Raw genomic sequence first — 15,725 nt, 5'->3', positions numbered from 1 at the left:
TTCACAGCACAGCTGGAATGAGTCCTCAGAATTGCATGACTGTGTTTGTCTGTCTGCAAACTGAACTCAGTGCCTCTTGAATGATTCTACGGCGGACCAAACCTCTGCGTTAGAGTGCAGTCATGTACAAGAGCAACTGTTTGTGGGAATGAGTTCTGCTTTTGAGTATGTATGTGTGTGTGTCTGAGTGTGTGAGTGTGTTTGTGTGTGTTTGTGTGTTTGTGTGTACATGTGTGTCTGAATATATGTATGTGTGTGTGTGTGTTTGTGTCTGAGTGTGTGTGTATATGTGTGTGTGTGTGTGCCTGTGTACATGTGTGTCTGAGTGTGTTTATGTGTGTGTGTTTGTGTCTGAGTGTGTGTGTATGTGCGTGAGTGTATGTGAGTGTGTGCGTAGTGGAGCTGCCCCATGGTTAGGTGACACGCTCATGAATTACCGCTGTCAGCTCCATCATTTTCTACCTTTGCGAACTGTAATTTAGACACACGCTCCCCACCCAAAACACACACACACACACACACACACACACACACACACACACACACACACACTCCCATATGTAACCAGTGCTTTGCCTCCACGGCTCTCCTAGACTCAAAGACAAATGTACTGAGATTGGCCACAGGCGACGTAGACGAGACATAATCCACCCTGATACTCTCTCTGCTATGCTGGCCACGCACCCTAGTAGGGTTCAAAACAAAAACATTACCTGTTTCAATTCGCCCGGTGAGATGAAGGACCATACGTGCTGTGAAGAGGCGCTCCCAGACAGGGCCATGAGATGTCATGGTCAGCGTAAATTGCTACTCAGGCAAATCGCACAGAATTGCTGTTTCGGTTCCCCTGGCACGCGCGAAAGGAAAACCACTGGAAGTGCCGAACGGGTTTAGGGCTCGATGCCGAGAGTCTGGACGTGGCAGGACCAGAAACCGGCTCCTGGCCTGCTGCCTGGGCGGGTCGAAGAGCTGGTGCCCCGTCGCTGGACTCTGCACGTCAAGACAAACGCTAAATGCGAAACCAAACGCTAAATGCATGTATTACTATTGAGATATTGCTTTTATTGTTTTAGAATGCTGAATGTCCATTGTTCAGTCTCCAGTAATCGCTATCACCCTGACTGTAGCGCAGACGCACCCGCGCGATCCCGGAGATCCTCCCGCTATATCGTTGCGTTGGCGACGTTCGCGGCGGAAGCGGAAGCGGACCGCTGGAGACGAGCTCGCATGCACGCTCCTTCTCTGCCAGGGTCGCCTGAGGTCACACAGCCCCTGAGGTCACCCTGAGCAGAGACCTACAAACTTCCAGCTCGTCCTTGGACGGAGAGTGGGAAAGACAGATAGCAAAGAAAGGGCTTGGGGTGGTGGGGGGTGGTCTTCACAGTGGGGGGGGTGGCTTTGGATAACAGCTTCACTCTGTTTTCAATTTGTCCTGTCAGGATTCCTCTCCCACTGTGGGTGTAGCAGGGGGCAGAGACAGACGTGGAGGTGTCCTAACACAAGACGACTGCCCGCTCATGTTACCTCTTGCTCAAGCCCTGGCGGTGTTTAGCTGGACGTCCCCGCTCGAAAAATATTGATTCTCTGCGCTTGAGCGTGATCCAAAATATTTTTCAAGGCTAACATCGGTGGAAACCTGATCCCTGTATCTCTAACATGCCGAAATCAAAATAACGATTATTATAGTAACAGCAATAATAAACCCCAGAGATGCTGTAAACCTGAAGTGCTCACCAAGCTAAAGTAGTGTGTTGTCTTTGGTGGAGAGGGAAATATTGCCATAGCTCTCAGTGCTATCCAAACGAAGCAGTTTGAGATTTGAGATGATCTGGACAGGCCGTGACTAACGTGGCCCAGACATGAGAATCTGTTGAGAAGAAGGATTAATTGTTCGGAGGGTTTTGGAGGTGGTCCAGCGTCAGCATGGCCATGCGGCTCGGGCGCGGCTTCTTTCCGCGAGGGTGGGGGTCCGCGCGTCTGTCCTCGGCGGTAGGGGGGACGCCGGCCAGCGTCAGAGGGTGCTCGTGTCTCGGGCGGGGAAAGGGCAGCGGATGCGGCCGCCTGACCTCAGCGCTCGCCCGGTTGCCTGGCAACAGCAGAGTCCGGTCGCATCCCCGCGGTGCGTCGCGCCTGAGGCACAATCACGGCCTCGGCGAGGTCGGGTTCTCGACGTCGTCGTCGTCGTCGTCATCATCATCAGAAAAAGAGAGGCAGGACACAGATTGGTGGAGGGAAAGAGACACAGACAAAGAAGGACAAATGACAGACGAGAGAGAGAGAGAGAGAGAGAGAGAGAGAGAGAGAAAGACTGCACTGTATAAGATCAGGTATGAGATATAAGATGTGACTGGGTGAGGCACAAACCCAGATTCCCAGCTGATAGGGAAGAGGTCCCACATGGTCCCACAGCACCAGCCACACTGCAGAATGACCCCACGGTTAATCAGCATCTGTGCCATTCTTGGGGTCTTAGCGAGGAAAATGTTGGCCGAACGCAACGGAAAGGCGTTCAGAAGTGTCACATGTCATGTGTCCCACACTTTTACGGACAGCGTAAAACTGGCTTTGGTGTGTAACATCCGGTCGGATTCATACGGATCTGCTGTGGCACTTGGCCTCTTCAGCAACGCTGAGGAGACGCGTTCGGGACCCTCGATCTTAGCCGCCAAAATAAACAGTGCTTTTAATGCATCAGGTTTCATTTGCCTGAATTAAGCCTCTTAATTCTTAGCAAATGAAACGTAAGATGTTACGTCTTTATGTTCAGGCAAAGGCTGTTTCTGAGTATTAATTAGAGCTGGAAGACATAGAAATAACGCCGTGATTAGAGCTCAGTACTACATTGGAATTGTGATATGATTTGCAATATCTTTAAAAAGTGCACTGGCAAATTTTGATGTGAAATGATTAAAGATCGGCTTGTCTTGTTCTCGCAAAGAATATTTGGGCTGTTTGACTCATAATGAAAGCTATGATTTATCTAAACACCCACAGAGTGTTCACGTCTCGATGAGAGCGCACTCACAGCGCGCTCACAAACAGCGTGCTCATTTGCATAACGGAGGCTTCTGTGACATCAGCGACGCTAGTGCTCCAATTGCCATCCGCAAAAGATGCATCGGCCTTCAGGAAGGACGTGATTGGACAAATCCAAAGTATTTTGGAAATAGCCTCAGTCCCCTCTCATATTTACTGTGATTGAACAAATTCCAATAGTGAAAGCGAGGTGTCCGTGACCTGAATTGCGTTTAAAAGTAGGTAAATGTCCATGCTTACGTAAAAGCTCACGTATAAACTGATAGACCACACACGCATATCTGATTTTCTGTTTTACTGTGCTGAAGGAGAATGCGTTTCCTTGGCTGATGTTATTGTTGTTTCCTTTGTAAACGAAACCCGGCACCAGGAGTGCAGAAGTGCTTGGATCGGGAGAAGGTAACCTTTCTGCCCCCGGTGACCCAATGACCTTGCCTGTATTGTCCAGTGGGCTGTCTGTACCATAACCGCCTTCAGATCGGCGCCGTTGTCAGAAAGTAGGGAACGTTTTATCGCCGTGTTCTGGTGTGTGTGTGTGTGTGTGTGTGTGTGTGTGTCAGGCCAGCCTGCGACGTTTGAGCATCCATTAAGGGCAGTGCGGGGTAGGGGGAGGTCAAAGGTCACGGCGTGACGATTCAGGTGGCAGTAGCACCCCTTGGAGGACGTTGTATGTGGAGATAGCGGTGAGGTGAATATTGATGAGCATGTAGCTGCACAATTAGGATTGGGTGGAATGCAGCAGTCATGTTTGTAGCTGTTAGAGAGTGAGATCAAAGCTGTCAGTGATACCAGCAGGGTAACCCCCCCCCCCCCCCTTTTTGGGGTAGACGATACAAAATGACATCGAGACCTGGGCTTAACAGATATGAGCGAATGTTAAGGTTAAGCGAAGCGGTAGAACAGGTTCAGAGGTCAGAGGTGTGTGTGTGTGTGTGTGTGTGTGTGTGTGTGTGTGTGTGTGTGTGTGTGTGTGTGTGTGTGTGTGTGTGTGTGTGTGTGTGTAGATGGCAGTTGGTGTCTGGGAGAGAATTCTTCAGTGGGCCGGGATGAGCTTCTGTGACCGGTTCATAACCAGAGATGAAGAAAGACTGCATTAGGTGGCAGCTTTTTCTACTCGAATCTGATTGGTGTGTCGGCCCTGTGTGGGTGGGGCCTCGAGGAGGAGGCCCCACCCACGTGTGTGTGTGTGTGTGTGTGTGTGTGTGTGTGTGTGTCCTTTCAGCAAGGGGGGGTTGGAAGGTGTGAAAGAAAGAAAACAGGTAAAGAATGATGAAAGACAAGAGGAAGCGTTTGAAACCTGGGGGAGCAGAGGGGAGGAGTGGCCTAACTACCACATGTAGATGGGCGATGATGACAGTCCTTCCCAGCATGCAGTATGTGTAGAGGGACAATCAGAACGTTTGACCGGACCGATTCTAACGTCCAGCGACAGGCCGGGTGCCAGATAGTTGCGCACGTCACGCGACAGCCGGATCGCGGGGGGCCTTTTCACGTAAACGACGCCGCAGACAGAGAACTCGGCTGAGCCCGGCATACGAAACCTCCCGGACTTCTGTTCCACCCTGCCTTGCTTTCCACCACATTAAAAAACAGGATTTCTTCTTGCCAGGGCAGCCGTGTAAAGACCCGTAAACACTGAAAACAAGCTTCAATTAAGGCCGTAGTCTGCGGATTCCTGTGGATTAGGCGATCTCAGGGCGGACGGGCGGCGGACTGATTTCTCCTGCCGCTGCGCCATGCCGGACGGCGCGGCTCGCTTTCCTGGCGCCCGGCCTAAGACAACAGCAAAGCGTTTGAGCAAACTTTCAGACCGCATCTCGCTTGGGTTTTACAGCCCAGTAAATGAGTGGCTGGGGTTGGCACGGAACTCCCGCTTTCTCTCAGGAACCCGCGGATGGGGAAAATGCCTGCATCGGTTTGGGGAAACAGGATTTCTGTGGGCTTGCGGAGAACGAGGAATCTCGATCCGAGTAAGTTAAAGGGCAGACGGTATGGTTTTTTTTTGTTTTTTTTTCCCTTGAGTGCCTGCCATGATGTGCTGAAGCTATTACTTTGCACACGATTCCTCCCCCCCTCCATGAATCAACCACCTCAGAGGGGGAGTCTGGCCAAACCTGGCAACCGGCGTGTTTCTGAGAGGAACCCTTAACCTGTTGTAGCTCCTTCTGTCTGTGTGGTCGCGTCCGAAGCCACGACACAAAGTCATCTTCTGTAATCCGAATTACTGGGCAGGGGAGGGGGACGGGGGTGGCGCTTGTTGGAGGGGGAAGCCGACCTGCTCTGGGAGGGAAACGGCTCACAGGATGGCAGAGAGCGATGTTTTGACAGGATGGGGGTATTTATCTGCCGTTAAACGGCTCTGCGCCACTGTGTTTTCCATCCAGTTGACCTTCGACCTGTTAATTGGAGCTCTATAAGAGGGGGTTATGGGTGGACCCTGCTGTAGACAGGTGCTGACAGAACAGGGGAGGGGGGAGAGAGAGAGAGAGAGAGAGAGAGAGAGAGAGAGAGAGAGGGAGGGAGGGAGGGAGAGAGAGGGAGGGAGGGAGAGAGAGAGAGAGAGAGGGAGGGAGAGAGAGGGAGAGAGAAAAACAGACACAGAGAGAGAGACAGAAAGACAGATAGAGAAAAACAGAGAGACAGAGAGAGAGATTTGATGAACATTTTTTCTTATGAAGCCTTTAACAATTACTCTATGTGCATTCATTCATCCAGTTTTGGATGCCAAACAAAACACCCCAAAGTTTAAGAAAAATCTGAACATTAACATAATACTTCAAAGAACACGGTGCAGCAGATCTGATGAAAAATCACTATGGATACAGTATAATCACAATTTCCTCCAAAAAACATGAAAAGTCTCACACATGAGTCAGGGGTCACACTTATCTGCCATAAGTCAGAAATGGCAAGATCACAATCTATGGTTTAAAAAGAAGAAGCACATATTTGGGTAAAATGAAGAAAGAACTCACCCAGCAGACGTGTGTGTGTGTGTGTGTGTGTGCTGATCTGTGGTGAGCTGGATGCCAGGTGGGGACCCTTACTCAAACATACGCCAGGTCAGGAGAACACCACGTATAAAAACTCCCCTGCAAACGTAGTCAGGTCCTCCAAACGCAGTTTTGACTTAACCGTAAATAACAACGGACAGCTACTCCCTGAGCTGTGCAAAACCCTCGGACTGTACGTTCTCAGGGAGACGAGACTCAGTGAGATGAGACGAGACGAGACTCCCTCGGGAGACATACCTACAGTTCATTACTACGCTTTTCTGCAGTGGATCTTAGATATGGAGCTGTAGTCCTTCGGAGCAACCTCAGTCACGCCCCGGACGCCCAAGCACAGTGTACCATAATACACACCCTCTGCGTAGCTCGACCTACATAGCTAGGGAGCGTTGTAGATGGACCCAAAATGACAAAGAACGATACCTGATGGCAGTTTACCACCCCGGTTTGCCTCTGTACGGAGAGCTACCCACTTACAGTTTTCCCCGCACTACAAAGGAGTGCATGTTGCTATAACAACCTTGAATATTTCATTTACATCTACATTTACAGCATTTAGCAGACACTCTTGTCTAGAGCGACTTACAAAAGTACTTTGTCATTTACTCATAGAATATATCCTAGTACAGTACAGTAGGTTAGAAATAAACATACCAGTGAACTAGAATACTGTAGAATACAGGGATGAATGCTGATACCTAGAAGTACAAAATACATAAGGTCTATCTTAAACAATGATAAGTGCTATAAACAATAAGTGCTAGAGTTTGTTAAACAACATAAACATTGCCCTACAATAAGTACTAAATTAGTCAGTCAATAAGGGAGAAGTGTCAGTTGTCCTTTAAATATTCTGCAAATATTCAGTCTGCGTTTGAAGACCGCAAGGGACTCTGCTGTCCGGACAGCAAGCGGGAGTTCATTCCACCATCTTGGAGCCAGGACAGAAAATAATCTCGATGCTTGTCATCCATGAGACCTGAAGCAAGGTATTTCAAGCCGAGCCGTACTTGAGGTTCGAAGTACTCGAGGTACGGCTCGGGCTTTGACCTTTGACCTCATGTATGAAGGGGCTGGTCCATTTTTGGCTTTGTAGGCACACATCAAAGTTTTAAATCTGATGTGTGCAGCTATTGGGAGCCAATGAAGGGAGCGAAGCAGTGGAGTGAAATGTGATTTCATTAAACGGCATCGATATCCAATTTAAAACTATTTAAAAAAACGAAAAACTAAAACACGAACACGAAAATGGTTCGTGTAAAATTAAGAGAGGAAAAATAAATCTATCAAAGCAGAACTTTCAAACACAGATACCCACATGACCCAGCCATGAACTCCCTTAGTATCAAGAGCTTAAACAGTATAAACTCCTGCAACAACCCGAACTTATTACATAACAGGCCAAGCACAGCTTGACCAAGTGAAATACGGAGAAATATGGAAGGATATCCACAGAAATAACAAACCCAAATATGATGAAAATGGACAATTAAATAAACAACTACCAAAACTCATTAGATCACCCAGTTATGGAGAAGTTGAAGGAAAGGCCCTATGAGCCAAAAGTGAGATTTGTAAATGAATGACTGAAACATTCAGACTGACCATCGTAACACTGCTCAAGGCCTCATCACGGCCGTATTCAGATGGAGACAAACTAGTCCCTGATAAAATAAATACAGCCACACTGCTTGCCTGCTTCCTAGACATCCGAAACGCCCAAGACTCTGTTCTCACCTGACCAGTCTCCACCCTCTACGTCACTCCACCAGTCTCCACCCTCTATGTCACTCCAGCAGTCTCCACCCTCTACGTCACTCCACCAGTCTCCACCCTCTATGTCACTCCAGCAGTCTCCACCCTCTACGTCACCCCACCAGTCTCCACCCTCTACGTCACTCCACCAGTCTCCACCCTCTACGTCACCCAACCGGTCTCCAGACCCCAGGCCTTGCTTTACTTCACCCTTACGTTCCATCTTTTTGCAGATGATCCAGTTCTGTCGTCTCCAACGGAAACGGGTTGATGGCAAAAACCGGACACGAATTCGACAAACGAAACAGACGTCGCCCTGAAACCCCACGCGCAGGGTCCTGTAAGAGTGTCCTCTGGGACTAGAGCGTGCACGGGGCAGAACTTGGGCTGTACCCTCTGTTACCCCACGTTGAGCACTCCTTCAGCACCAACACGGCAAGCAGACAACTTTAGAGCCATGGCGCCCTTTCTCTAATCGGCGCACACAAAAAACAAAACTTCAGTGCTATCTGTCCCTCCACGGAGAACACACGCGGGTTATCCCGAGCACGGCGACTAACATCAAACAGAGAAGAACCCCGAGCAGGTGCGGTCTGAGGAACCGCAGCCTGGCAGTAGGGGCGCGCACCCCGCTGCCCGGACCGCTGTGGTCGAGCTGCAGCGGAGACGGAGCTACACTCCCACACTACATGCAATACACACGAATACCAGACACGTTCTGCTCCGGATTCCGGAGGACGAGCGCTTAACGCACATCTCGCTCAGAGAGATCAGAGAACCCGCAACACTCGCTGCAAAATATGAGCATGCTTGTCGCAGACAGACCATTCGCCAATGATGCACCATGTTACATTAGTCCATATCGCTCTGTGCAGTACAGTTTATGTACTATGTGTAACATATGCATGTGCATATCATATATATATTTACACATTACAGTACATATACAATGAACAGGATACATACTGTATATATTGCTGTTACCGGATCTGTCCATCATCTGTGTTTAAACATTCCTGCCTGTGTGGGTTACGTCTGTTTACAAGACATGCTTTGGAAACACAATACGATTTTGTCATGCCAATGAAGCTCATTTAGAATGATAATTGAATTAGATTGAAACTGAGAGAGAGAGAGAGAGAGAGAGAGAGAGAGAGGTAGGGAGGGAGAAAGAGAGAGAGGGAGAGGGAGAAAGAGGAAGAGAGAGAGAGAGAGAGAGAGAGAGGTAGGGAGGGAGAAAGAGAGAGAGGGAGAGGGAGAAAGAGAGGAAGAGAGAGAGAGAGATCATTGCTGAGAGCCTGTATTCTGGCTTCTTGTATACTTCAGAAGCAACACTCTTATGAAGTTCTGAACTTCTCTCTCTCTCTCTCTCTCTCTCTCTCCCTCTCTCTCTCTCTCTCTCTCTCCCTCTCTCTCTCTCTCTCTCTCTCCCTCTCTCTCTCTCTCTCCCTCTCTCTCTCTCTCTCTCTCTCCCTCTCTCTCTCTCCCTCTCCCTCTCTCTCTCTCCCACACACACATACACACAGACACACAGTCCTGCTCTCACGCTGCGCTCACCATTATAATTTGACACTACCTGACTGTCCTTCGAACACGAATCCCTAATGCGCTGCAGACACACACCCGCATGTGCGGGGAACTTCTGGACTCAAACACAGCCAGAGCAGACGTGAGATTTCCATTCCCACTTCACCCGTGGATAGCGCCGCATCGCTCTCTCCTAACTATGCGTCATTATACACGACTTTCCTTTATAATTGCCTGCGAGGCTGTGGAGTCCTGTCCCTGCCTACCAGGCAGGCAGCCCACTGTGTCCCTCCGACAGGACCCTGTCCTGTCATGTCAAGAGTCCTGGCTCGCGGAGACCAATGAAGACTTCGTCTCATTTCCTGCTCACCCCCGCTGTCTCAGAGACTCCCTTGCTACTCGTCCTATCTCGCACGTCCCGTCCACGCGTCCAATTGAACAGATGCAGCCAACTAGGGTGTCATAAATGTCTCCCTCTGTGAGCTACATCCTCATTATGGGAAGCCTGGGTGGAGGGGGGGATCTCTCTCAGCACCTGTTAGGGCTCTCTATCTATCTATCTATCTATCTATCTATCTATCTATCTATCTATCTATCTATCTATCTATCTATCTATCTATCTATCTATCTATCTATCTATCTATCTATCTATCTATCTATCTATCTATCTATCTATCTATCTATCTATCCCTTTATATACATATCTATCTATATTTCGCTCTCTCTATCTCTCTCTCCCTCTCTCCCTCTCCCACAGCTCTGGTCCCCTCGTTCCAGCGGTCCCGAGGCGCTTCGTGTAACCCCGGACCCCTTGCTGCCTGTCAGGTCTCCGCGGGGCTCCTGTTTCCCGCCGCTGTGCAGGCTGCTGCGGCCGTGTGCTCGCTTGCAACGACAACATCAGCAGTCGTACTGTCAGCTCCCGGTAGCCCCTGGGCAATTCGCTCAGGATGAGTGGGGTATTCAGTGACAATTATTGCCCCCCCCCCCTCCAAAGTGCTCTACTTCACTTTGGCAATCCTCTGTAAATATTTTTAGAATGCCAGTCGTGTTGTCTCAGACGGCTTCTGACGCCGTGATCAATCTCCTGGCCTGTGTTTGCTCAGCTTCTCTCTAAATGCTTCTTACTTCAATTAAGTGGAAATGAAGTATTTTTAGCTCCAGCTCTCAGTTTCACTCATACACATATGCATGCTTTTAACACCCCTCTCCCTCTAACACACACACACACACACACTCACGCACACACACACGCACACACACACACGCACACATGCACACACACAAACACGCACGCACACACGCACAAACACACACACACACACACACACACACACACACACACACACACACACACACACACACACACACACACACACACATACATGGAGAGAGTCCCTTACCTCTCTTCTCTGTGAGCTCTGGGTGTAAGTTATCCAGGCTAGCATAAGCAGGTTTAGTGTGGGTGTCAGGCCAGCTGTGTAATGCTTCTGTAATGACATACTCAAGGTCTGTCTGTTAGCGACTCCTCCAACAAGGAGCTGTTCGACTGTGCCCTTCTCTCTCTCTCTCTCTCTCTGTGTCTCTTTCTCTCCCCCATCTCAATGAGGTGGGCATAAGAGAAGAAACATTTGGCGTGTGTGTGTGTGTGTGTGTGTGTGTGTGTGTAGTTAAAGTCCAGGGCTGTAACCCTCAGTAACCATCAGCCCACTGCGCAATGATTCTTGCATCCAGTCAACACACTGACGACAGCCAATCACACGCACTCTCAACCGGAGGCGGACCCTTGGGAGGAGTGCATCTGGGGTGGGAGGAGAGCACCAGGACAGAGCACTGTCCATCACACATCCTTCTGGGGAACTGAACTTCTGACCTTCGGGGGGAACTGAACTCATGGCCTTTCGTGACGCAAGCCTGCTCCACCAGGTAAGCAAACGGGCCAGATAGTCCCAGAATTCCCTGCGCACGAGTCAGGATGTAGGTGTTTTCGTGGTTGCGCTTGTTTCTGGCCACAGGGGGCGCTGTGACAATAGGTTACTGTAAACGCAGACTGCAGAGATGTGTGGTTAGAGAGCTTAGCGGTGTTGTGTAGGGGAGGTGGTGTCACGCTTTAAATGCCTTGGCCATAGTTGTGCTAATGATGTGCTAATGATGTTGTGTGATAATATCTGTAGTGATATGTACAGAGTGTGATTGCTATCGGATGCAATGGCCAGGACACCGTAGCAGGCATCCGGAAGCACGATGGGGCCGGAATGTCCAGGTCGGAGTCTGGCTTTGGGGTCTTTTAAGCAGGTCTACTGTCTCACTCACGCGCAGTCCAGACCTGAGGAAGAGTGTACGGTTATGAGCATCCTTGGGCAGTATGGCTAGTATGCGGCACATGCTCACTGTGTACAGGATTACACCGTTCGTATTAGGTCCGGGGCTGAAACATCTGTGGTGTAGGAGTGTATAGGCAGGGGGTGAGTGCACTCTAATCAAGCCTGATGACATCACCTTGGCCACCTTTGGTTTCTCCCCCCGCTTGTTTGGAACGTGCGTGTGCAGCAGTGAAGGTTTTCTTTCCTATAGTTCAGATGTTTGTGTACTAGACCTGTGTATGTGTATTTGTGTGTATGTGTTTGTGTGTGTGTGTTTGTGTGTGTGTGAGTGTGATTGTGTGTTTGTGTGTGCGTGTGTGTGTGAGTGTGTGTGTGTGTTGTGTGTGTGTGTGTGTGTGTGTGTGTATTTGTGTGTATGTGTTTGTGTGTTTGTGTGTGCGTGTGTGTGTGTGTGGCCAAAGAAATGTGGATCTCTTTGTTTCTGACTGCAGCACACACACACACACACACACACACACACACACACACACACACACACACACTCACACACACACACACTCACACACACACACACACACACACACAAACACATACACACAAATACACACACACACACAGACACAGACACACACACACACACTCCTACTTTTTCCTATTAACAATTCCAGCTAATGTCTGTTCCCAGAGCCCATCACAGTTTGTGCAGTAACTGCAGTATATTAATAACTGCTCTCATATAAATGTATAATAATCATATAGAAATGAGCTGCTCTAAATTCTTGTCCAGCCTCTTCATTCCTGAAGAGCCGAAGTCTCTGAGTCCTGGGAACCAAAATGATTGATGAATTTGGCCGTGTTTCCCGAACCACTACAGTCGTGTCATCAGCCATATAACCACTACTAAAGACGACTGTTTGGTCACATGACCCAACGTTTGCTTTGCATACTTGGCTTTTCAAAGCAACACATTTCATCCCTTGCCAATACATGGCTTATATTTTATTTTTTCCTTCTCTCTCACTCCCCCTCTCTCTCTCTTTCTCTTTACACCGTGGACATATGTTTGTGTAGTGAGTATTTATTGTGTGTTTTCTTTTGTAAAGTGCTGGCATATATCACTGGCTGCAGTCTGAGGAGAGGGAGAGGCTATCAGCACGATTGATTTGTGTTAGTTCTGCTCTCTGGTGGGCTTCTTCATGTGAGTAGAACACACACACACACACTCACACACACACACACACACACACACACACACATACACACACACACACACACACAAATACACTCTCACACACACACACACACACACAGTCTGAGCATGGCTGCAGGGGGTGGATGGTGTGAGAAACAGCTCTATGCTTTTCTTGCTGGCTGGAGAACGGCGTTCCCCAGCTCTGTACAAGGGTGAACTCCACGCTTCCGACACCTCCCTCTCGACGACGCTTCAGGCTGAAGTCGGGGGTGGTGGGGGTGGGATTACGATATTCCAGGCCTGCACATCCGCCTCTCCTTCCACTCGGAATCCTCTCGCCCGCCTGACCGGTTTTCCGTCCGCCGCCGGCTCCTCGGCAGTATGGGTCACCGCTCACTTACGGTTGTCCGGCTGAAAAACACCCCCTGCTCTGGAGAGGACACAAGTCGGAAACTGCGAACGGCTCACTGCACTCCCTCCTCCTAATTTCCCACGTCCCTTTGAGGGTCCCTTTATTGCAGTCCTCTAGAAAACAGCTGACAATAGCTGAAGGCAATTAGCGTGTGTTCCAGCAGCTGCAATGCTGCGTGAATTTTTCCAACCGGTCTTACTTTAATATATCCTTTGAGTCAATTTTTGCCTTCAGATCAGAAGTTAGAAGTGTTTAAAAACCAGATGTTAATTTAAACCACAGGGGAAGGCGGCAACTGGCCCTCTCTGAGTCTGGACATCGTCAAACTGGACAGGCAAAGTGGTTAAAAATAATTCCGCCACTTCTTCACTCTTCTGCAGTCTCTCCGAAGACACTTGACACTGAGCAGCCTTGGAAAACCCAGTTATTGTAACGGAAACCCCCACCGATCACAGTGCATCTAGTGTTTCTGGACAGCCCCATTGTCCAGAGCTGACCCAAGGTCAGCTCCTATAACTCAAGACTCGAGTCGGGTCCATTAAAAGTCCCATAAGGGCTGTCCTCGGGCCACGCGAACGGGAGAACTGTCCCTCTACTGCGGCTGACTCTGCTCCTAGAACCGGACCAGAATCTGGAAAGGGGTTCTGTCCGTGCTTGATCCGGCGTTATGACGCACCTGTGAGGGGAAATAATTCCTAGCAATAAAGCAGAGATTTGGTAAACAATAACTCAGTAATAGGTACACAGAGTCACGCGTAAATACAGCAATAGAAGTGTGTAAGAAATGCACGCACACATAAACACACTCTGCCAGGCAGCAGATGCATTACTTCCCACGGTGGAAGAGTGGGAGGGTGGATAGCATATGTCAATCAAATATACCTTAGAGATGATCTGATTAGGGCAGGAGCAGCAACACACACACACACACACACACACACAATTGCCCACTGAGCTGTCATATGCACAGTGTGTCACACTTCTCTCCTGTTGGCTGCTTGCCAACTCCTCAAAGCCTAAATCCAACATCCCACCAGGAGCCTGTCCGCAGTAGGCAGTAGGACAGGGCCAGCCAAGACATGTGGTTATGTGTGTGTGTGTGTGTGTGTGTGTGTGTGTCTCTGCCAGCATGTGTGTGCATGGGAGCTGGAGAGCAAGGTGTTTGCTAGTCATAGCACGTTGTGTGTGTGCCCGCGTGCGTGTGTGTGTTCCCTGCGGGGGTCCGCGGCACGGACGTGTTGGCGTCGTGGCGCAGGGTCTCCTCCACCCTCCCCTTCACACACTTCACCAGTCTGTAAAAGCCGTAAAAACTGTAATGACCTTGAATGGAAACACGCTTTCTTTGCACACTACAGACGCGCCAGTCATGCAATGCATGCCCACTGGAGCGATTAAACAGCTGTATGCCGGTCGACGTCTGCGATGTCTGGTTGCCGTGGGAGCACCAGCTGTGGGCCACACAGACCGTGGTGGTAGCTCTGTGGTTAAGGCATCCGACTAGTAGTCGGAAGGTTGCCAGTTTGAGTCTCACCGCTGCCAAGTTGCCACCGTGGGGCCCCTGAGCAAAGCGTGGAAACCCTTAATTGCTGAAACTGTGTTCAGTCATAATTGTAAGTGGCTTTAGATAGTAGTGTAAATGTGAAATCTACAGACTACTGTGGCATCTGTGTGCAACTGCCCACTAAAAGACATTTTAGAACAGGCCTGTAACGTATACTAGAGTCTCACTCCATTGCTCAGCAGACAGACACTTTTGTAACCGTTCTTCAGGTCAGCCTGGTCTAGCCAGATCCAGGCAGTAGGTCCTGTTTTATTGGAAGCCAAAAGAAGAAATGCATGTCGGGAAAGTGAAGCAGCTTGAGTTTCCATTGGCCATCGGCATGTCAATTGCTGCTCGTTTGCTTAAGGTTAAGCCAACCTCAGCTTCATCTTATTGTCTGGCCCCAACAACATTGTGTGGGGAAGGATTGCCACGCCTCCAATCACCACAGCGTTGCTGGAAAATGATGGTCTTTTCTGCCGCTTCACTCTGGTGTGTTTGTTGAGCCGGAGTTGCGTAATTCCGACACATGTTGTGAAAAATTACATACAATCCTATACAGACCAGAGCATCCGAAAGTGTAAACTTAAATGTAAACTTAAATGTGAACTTATATGTAAACGTACTGTAATTGCATTGTTTGTTTGTTTAACGGCAGTGCTATTTGTTGCGCCATCTTGCTTTCTGCAGTAGCTGATTTGACCGGGGCACTTTAGACAGCTGTAAAGCAGCTGTTAACCTCTGGAGGACTCCACCGTTAAAGTCGCATGACACGTTTCATGCAGTCAGTTAAAAGAAAATTCACATTGTCCTGTAAACACTCCCCAAGTGCACACGGCAGTGACATCATTGCCGCTGCCGTAGGAGGTCAGTGATTTTGATTTTACTCGGCACTCAACACGCACTTTTGAACCCGTGCGTGTTGCGCAGT

The 15,725-nt window shown here is 49.3% G+C and overlaps 1 long non-coding RNA gene across 1 annotated transcript in view; it reads left to right on the top strand.

Moving 5' to 3' along the window:
- Nucleotides 1-10,714: 10,714 nt before the first annotated feature.
- The window catches only part of LOC145652647 (uncharacterized), a 10,302-nt gene continuing 5,291 nt past the window's right edge, over nucleotides 10,715-15,725 (top strand). The window contains exons 1-2 of the long non-coding RNA XR_014118908.1: nucleotides 10,715-11,252; nucleotides 12,754-12,848. This is a non-coding gene — a long non-coding RNA (uncharacterized LOC145652647). The remainder of the gene's footprint in view (nucleotides 11,253-12,753; nucleotides 12,849-15,725) is intronic.

This window comes from Electrophorus electricus, chromosome 20 (assembly GCF_041902795.1).
Source record: "Electrophorus electricus isolate QZ-2024a chromosome 20, ASM4190279v1, whole genome shotgun sequence".
In the NCBI taxonomy this organism is placed as follows: Eukaryota; Metazoa; Chordata; class Actinopteri; order Gymnotiformes; family Gymnotidae; genus Electrophorus; species Electrophorus electricus.
This window is presented reverse-complemented; position numbering and strand designations above follow the sequence as displayed.